The sequence below is a fragment of the Alosa pseudoharengus genome, unplaced genomic scaffold (genome assembly GCF_046254945.1).
Source record: "Alosa pseudoharengus isolate Yale_2024_CS ecotype anadromous, Long Island Sound unplaced genomic scaffold, YU_APseudo_1.1 YU_APseudo_1.1_scf_11, whole genome shotgun sequence".
Taxonomy (NCBI): Eukaryota; Metazoa; Chordata; class Actinopteri; order Clupeiformes; family Clupeidae; genus Alosa; species Alosa pseudoharengus.
This window is the reverse complement of record NW_027468576.1, coordinates 36,422,441-36,429,940: the sequence shown is the minus strand read 5'-3', so window position 1 is coordinate 36,429,940 and position 7,500 is coordinate 36,422,441. Positions and strand designations below refer to the sequence as shown.

At 47.2% G+C, this 7,500-nt stretch overlaps 1 protein-coding gene across 1 annotated transcript in view; it reads left to right on the top strand.

The window, feature by feature from the left end:
• The window catches only part of rtca (RNA 3'-terminal phosphate cyclase), a 9,070-nt gene extending 7,951 nt beyond the window's left edge, over positions 1 to 1,119 (top strand). The window contains exon 11 of the mRNA XM_076279091.1: positions 1 to 1,119. This exon is cut by the window's left edge and continues 270 nt beyond it. The gene's annotated coding sequence lies outside the window, so the exon portion shown is untranslated.
• Positions 1,120 to 7,500: the final 6,381 nt, after the last annotated feature.

Below are 7,500 nucleotides of genomic sequence, written 5' to 3'. Positions count from 1 at the left end.
CACACACACACACACACACGTACACACACACACACACGTACACATACACACACGTGTACACACACACACACACACACATGACACACACACATATGACACACACTACTGTTATCCTTTGGTCGGGGGGGCAGGGCAGGCTGATCCCCCCCCCCCCACCCCCCAGTGAAGGAGTGATAATGAATTTCTAGTTTGAGCCCGCCCCCTCCGGTAAGCCCCGCCCCTTTGTGTCTCAGGGTTTATCCTTACACTGTACATGGTAATGTCCATTCCTCTGACTGCTGTCACATCCTCTCACTACCCTCTCACCTCACCTGCCCAGCTACCAATCAGGAAGAGACTTCTCTCTGCTCCCCTCACCCATAGCCAATCAGCTTCACTCACTCACACACACACACACACACACACACACACACACACACACACACACACACACACACACACACAGATCTTCTCCCGGACCACTCGGTTTCCCCCCTCCAGAGTTCACTACCCCAGCTAGTGCTGTTAACGAAGGGCAGCCAACAGGGTCAAACAGCATACATAGCCAGAGTAGTGCACTACATCTGCGTCTGCACAGATCATCCATACTAAACTGGAGAAGTGCACTGCGCATGCACAGATCATCCATACTAAACTGGAGAAGTGCACTGCGTCTGCACAGATCATCCATACTAAACTGGAGAAGTGCACTGCGTCTGCACAGATCATTCATACTCCTTGTGGGGACCACAAAGCTGCTCCTGAAGTCTCCTAAATTATTTCATCTAATTTTTTTTTTTTTTTTTTCATTCTGAGTGCTCTTGAGGACACACCCTGCCTGGGGGGTTCAAGGAGTGTGTGTTCCTCAACAAAAATAAGAGGAGGGGGGGGGGGGTGGGGGCACCAGTGTTTATTCCACAGGTGGCCTGTGGCATGGTTGACTGTTTACATGGCATTATTTATACACGTTGGTTTGTGACCGCGGGAGTGAATGAAAATGTCTGTTTTTTGTTTTTATTTTTTTTGCTTTTGCTCTTTAGGTGGTCATGATCAGTATATTTTGATTTTGAGATATTTTGTTTTTGGGGAGAAAAAAAAAAGTGTGAAATAAAGATGGCGAATTACTGGTTTGGCCTCCAACCTGTCGAGTCTTTGTGAAGATGTACGTACACACACACACACACACACACACACACCTCTCCAACCTGTCGAGTCTTTATAAACATGTACAAACACACACTGCCAATCTCATGAGTCTTTATATGCGTGCGAGTTTCATCTCCCCAGGTCTAGCTGTTCACAGGGCTCATATGTGAGTTTGTCCTCACTGAGGTTGAGTTTGCTGTCTGCCTGCCGTGTGTATTGGGAGTTTGGTCTGAGTACTACAGGTGTGTGTGTGTGTGCAGGAGTGGGAGGCTCTGTGTGTGTGTGTGTGTGTGTGTGTAGGGGGGAGGAGTAGAAGGCCGAGAGCTCTCCAAAGGTGCTGTTCCAAGGAAAGCAGCACAGAGGCCCTGTGGCGTAGCCTGGGTGATCCCAGACGAGCTCGTCAATACATTTGAATTTGCTCTGCAGGTCCATCTGGAAAGGACGCCCTTTTCTGATCTTCCAGTTTTTACGACTTAACCAGCAGTGAAATTACTTAAACTGGTGCATTAAACTCTTACCTAATTGTCTTGTTTTAAATGCAGTTGTTTACTCAATTCCAAAGAAAATAGACTTTTTTGGCGATTCGGAAACAATGGGATCCTTGCCAAACCGACCTGCAGACCTTCAGTGACAGCTCAGACAGATTAACACTCCTTTAATCGCACCTCACGCACATGGCCATCAATCTCACGCGGAGGTGTGTGTGTGTGAGAAGAGGGTGGATCCTAGAGATCCAGGATGTATTGAATGGCCTAGTCCTTTGTGGCCGAGATCGTATCTTCCTGTGAAAGTCAAGAGCAACTCCATTGATGGCTTGGGGGTTTTCCATTTTCCAGCTAGCACAGGACAAGTGTGTGTGTGTCTGAGTTGGGGTTATCCCTTCCCCCCTACCCCTTCAGTGTGCTGTAAGCAGATGCAGGGACAATAGCAGGGGAAGAATAGGCCACGCCGTGTGCTAATGAATAGCCCAGGGATGCTGGGGTGGGTTGGGGGGGGGGGCATTGTTCCCTCTGTGGGAGGAGGGCATCTCCCATCAACCCCATTCAGCCCCTTCTCTTACCCCACTGCCTCCCTCTCTTACCCCCCTGCCTCCCTCTCTTACCCCCCGTCTGCCCTGGGCATCTGCTGCTTCTGCTCAACTCTGGAACAACAGGAGGTCTGGCCCTGATACGGCTCAGATACGGCTCTCAAGTGGCAGATTTAAAGCTTTAGCTGCAGAGTATGAGTCTGGGGGAGATCCGGCCCTGATGTGGCCTTGATCTGGCCCTGACGTACTTGATTACAGCAGGTGTGTGTGTGTGTAAGTTATAGTAACTATGTGTATGTGTGTGTAATAGCTGTGTGTGTGCAGTGGGTGAGCTCATCTTCAGCCAGCTGTTGATCCGCGTGCCGTAAGTGACATCACAGAACATCCTCTTACCTTAGCTCCACCCCTCAGAGCCACATCCAGCCAACTGTGTGACAGGAGCACACCCAGCATTGGAGCAGAGATCCAGACATGTGTGTGTGTGTGTATGTGTGTGTAAGACAGGCAGCTTTTGTTTGGAGCAGCGGAGCCACCAGCTCCAGAGAGTCTTACGTAACCATGGTGACAGTAGTCCGCTTCATCAGATGAGATCTGCTGCACTGCCTCAATCCCTTCCCCTGGGCATCAACTCTCTCTCTCTCGCTCTCTCTCTCCCACAGACACACATTCTCACTTCTTCTCTTCCACATACGCAAGCTCACTCTTTAACACACACACACACACACACACACACTCATTCTCTGTCTCTCATACACATTACACACTCTCACACAGAACTGTACACGAGGTGAGGGGAGTGCTTGGCTCTGTTGCCATGTCCCACAGCACCACATGAGGGCGCTGTCCTGACTGCTTTTGGTCCTGCTCCTCTCTTCTCTCAGTTCCTCTTCTCCAGTCAGAGGGGATCCCTGCTGCACACACACACACACACACACAGGGGTGTAGCACAATATCCTGGGCCCCTGCATAGGCAGTCCTGATGGGCCCTCTATTCCTCAACCCAAGTAAAATAAAATATATTCCAGACTTTTCAAGGGCCCTCTCTCCCCTTGGGCCCCTATAATCAGTAGTGGTTTTACCCCCAGTCCGACCCCGTGCACACACACACACACACACACACACACACACACACACACAATCTGCAACAGCATTGTGATAACTCATTAAGCACATTTCCTCACAGCTCACTGTGAGGTTCTTCTGATCAGAAAAGGCCTCTCACACACACACACACACCACCTCCCCAGACTGGAGAGGACCAGGCGCGTAGCAAGCGTGGGGGATGTGGGTGTTATAACGTACACACTTTTGCTGGAACATGATTCTATCCCCCACACTTTTTCTCAGATTAAAATGAAAGTAAAATATGGAAATAAACGCTCCCGTAAAGAGTTGGAACCGTATCTACCATAACGCACACACAAAGAGACACAAATAGGTCTGTTGATTTGATTGAACGGTCATCCAGCCAATCACATCAAGTTATCCAGTGAAGAACCAGAGCCGCTCTGATCAAATTCAAAGTGTGCATCTTTCAAGGTGCTGCTGCTTGGGTCTGCATTATAAAGTCTGCAGTGAGCAGATTTCAGGTAGAATTGAAATGATAATTGTTACCGCATTATGCTAATTTAGTAAACCAAAATTCACTGTCTGACTGACAGTTTTTGTCACAATGTATAAATGCAGAGAGTCAAAGTGAAAGCGGGGGTGCGCGCACCAAGGCACTTGTTTGTGCAGAAAGACCTTGGCTACTATACTGTTCTCAGAGCATTTTGCTTTCTCTGTCTATGATCTGCAGCTTTTCTCAAACTATGGGCCTCCTCAACAATTAACCTACTGGTCCACGTAGCCGCGAAATTAAGTTATGGCCGGTGCTGGAGATCTTAAAAACGATCGCGTTCCATTTAGAACATCTTATTTTGATCTTACAAACGGAGGCGTCAAGACACATTTGAGTTCTACATCTGAGAACTAAGATTTCCAGCATGTAGAACTCAAATAGAACGCTTATGAGCGCTCATGCAATGTGTGTGTCCCTGCAGCAAGTGAAACTAGGCAACGTGGGCTAGAAGCAACAATAGCTTAAACAACAACGTGGCTTCCTGTAACTATTAATGGAAAAATAAACTGCTAATCATAATCTTTAAATTTACATTAATTAAGCTGGCTATATGCAACACAATTTATTTATATTCCCTTTGCATATGTTTGGGTAGACTTCAAACGTTTTTGAATTTAAGCTTACAGTTTTGTATTCTTTATTATTATATTTATTTAGGTATTAGTGATACCTCGAAATTAGGCTGCTGTCTGTTAGGGCAATTTATTGTAGCCTGCTAACCCATATGTACAAAACATAATTTCTGAAATGATTTCTTGATTTATAACATGTGTCTCCATGTAGGGTAGTGTCAAATAGTGAAGTGATAGGTAGATCATGTACAGTAGGCCTACATGTCACATGAGCCACACATATGAGGGGCGCTGCTTCTTCTGTCCCTCCCAAACTGCATTAAAATGGTGTGTTTAGCAATCAGAATTTCCTTTTTTTTTTCGGGGTAGAAACTGCCGGACACCAATATAGTCCGCACCCCTCTCAGAAAATACTTACAACGTCCCTGTAGGGAGTTATTTATAATTTGGCAAGATTGTTTCATTTTCCTATTCCACAACCCCCACACTTTTAAAAAGCTTGATACGCCCCTGGAGAGGACACACACACACACACCCACCCTGGCGTTGTCCGGAGGCCTGTTGAGTCAGCAAGGCTTGGTGGCGTTGACATGGGTGCCCGGGTCTCCTGTTGCATTCTGCTCTTCCAACGTCACCTGACTAGAAATAAAGAGTGTAACACAGTGTAAATTGCCTGAGAGTGTATGTGTGTGTGTGTACATGTGTGTGAGGCTGCTAGGACACAATCACTGAGACAGCGTTTAGCAGGGACTTGCGTTTCCAGTGTGTGTGTGTGTGAGAGAGAGAGAGAGAGAGAGAGCCGTACTAGTAGTCCCAGTATGTGTGTGTGTGTGTGTGTGAGAGAGAGAGTGTGTGTGTATGTGTGAGTGTCTGTGTGTGTGTGTGAGAGTTTGTTTGTGTGTGTGTGTGTGAGAGAGAGAGAGAGTGTGTGTGTGTGTGTGTATGAGTGTGTGTGTGTGTAAGAGAGTGTGTGTGTCTGTGTGAGTGTGTGTGTGTGTGTGTGTGAGTGTGTGTGTGGGTGTGTGAGTGTGTGTGTGTGTGTGTGTGTGCAGTGGTGCTGTCCTGGTGAGGCCTCCTCTATAAATAGCTGTTCTTCTGCCTCCTCACCTCCCTGAGCCGCTCGTCTCTCCAGCCAGAAGTTGCGTAAGAAGCTATTGTCAGACACACACTTCCTGGCTGGCCCTTCCTGTGTCAGGCCACACACACACACATACATGTCTGCATCATCAGGTCACAGCCACTTCCATCTGGTCTAACACCATCAGCTCAGACACACACAGACACCTTAAGATTGTCCATTTTGTGTGTGTGTGTGTGTGTGTGTGTGTGTGTGTGTGTGTGTGTGTGTGTGTGTGTATGTGTATACAAAAGTATTGTGATGCCTGTTACACAAGCGATCTCACTGAACAACAAACGGTCGCTGTCAATGTTCACCGAGTTGCTGATCTGTAGGATCACCTACGACTTCAGACTGTTCACTGCTTCAGTGCTCTCCAGACTGCCAGGAAAACGTTAAATCCTCCGGGTTGGACACAGCGGTGCGCCTTCATCATTGCCCTTGGACTATTCAGCCACTTAACTAGATGCAACCAACTGGACTACTAAGTTAACATGAGTTTTCTTTTAAAAATGTCTTAATTATTTATTTTATTATTTGTTTTTGTTTGTTTGTTTGTTATCAGTCTTGAATGTTTCACATGTTGTATGTTTCACGCGTGACGGGTACGCTGGCGATTATGCTGCTCCGTTAGGCATTTTTGTTATTTGTTTGTTTGGGTCTCGTGTGTGAAGCACTTTTGTTGCACTTTGATTATAGAAAAAATGCTCTTCATGTTTGTCTGTAAGCACTTTGTGCTCAATGCTTGAAAAGTGCTATATAAATAAATATTATTATTATTATTATATTATTATTATTACACTGTTTCTCTGTAAAGGCCAATAAAGTAAAATGTCTGGTACCTGACAAGTTTCGGCTACCTTGCCTCTGCAGCCTTCATCAGAGGTGTCACGTGATGTTGGTGTGACGTCGTCTGAGATGTGTTATATGGCGTTTTCCATCCCACCTGATGTGGTCGGATGGCCGTGTCCCCTGGGGTTCTCCGGGGGGGGAGGGGGGGTTGGGGCGCCCTCTGCTGTCTGGAGGTTTTTCACACAGCCGGGGGCTGCCCTACAGGACTTTATTGGCCTTTATAGAGAAACAGTGTAATAGTATATCAGTAGGCCTAATGAACCTCTTCAATATATTGTGATGCCTGCCATTAGACCCACAGTAACTTCAATGATACCACATTCTACATCCATAAGTATTCATATGGAGATGTTCCCCCCTTTAGCGTTACTGTTACTGTTACTGTGTTGGGCTGGAGTGCTTGGGGAGAGCCCTAATGCTAGCTCTGTTGAGATCCATCCTCCATCTATCCCTGAACAGTGCGAAAGCTGCACCTCCTGTGTCTGGTTAGGAAGATCGCTCAGGGCTACTGTGGGCCTACTCTGGGAGAGAGAGATCTGCTGATGCCACGACCACCACATTGCTGCCGAGTTCAGAGCTGCCATGCCTGGGCAGCCGTGGCCTACTGGTTATCGCTTCGGACTTGTAACCGGAGGGTTGCCGGTTCGAACCCTGACCAGTAGGCGTGGCTGAAGTGCCCTTGAGCTAGGCACCTAACCCCTCACTGCTCCCCGAGCCCCGCTGTTGTTGCAGGCAGCTCACTGCACCGGGATTAGTGTGTGCTTCACCTCACTGTGTGTTCACTGTGTGCTGAGTGTGTTAAGTGGGATTAGTGTGTGCTTCACCTCACTGTGTGTTCACTGTGTGCTGAGTGTGTTAAGTGGGATTAGTGTGTGCTTCACCTCACTGTGTGTTCACTGTGTGCTGAGTGTGTTAAGTGGGATTAGTGTGTGCTTCACCTCACTGTGTGTACACTGTGTGCTGATTGTGTTTCACTAATTCACGGATTGGGATAAATGCAGAGACCAAATTTCCCTCACGGGATCAAAAGAGTATATATACTTATACTTTATATATGCTCTGCTAGCTGCCTGGAGTTTAGACTGAGGGAGGAATATGATCTATGGCTGTCGCTGTCAAAAATCCACCACGTTGATCTATCTGCAAGTTCCTTCGTCTGCTTAGGAAGATCGCTTATGTCTTCAGA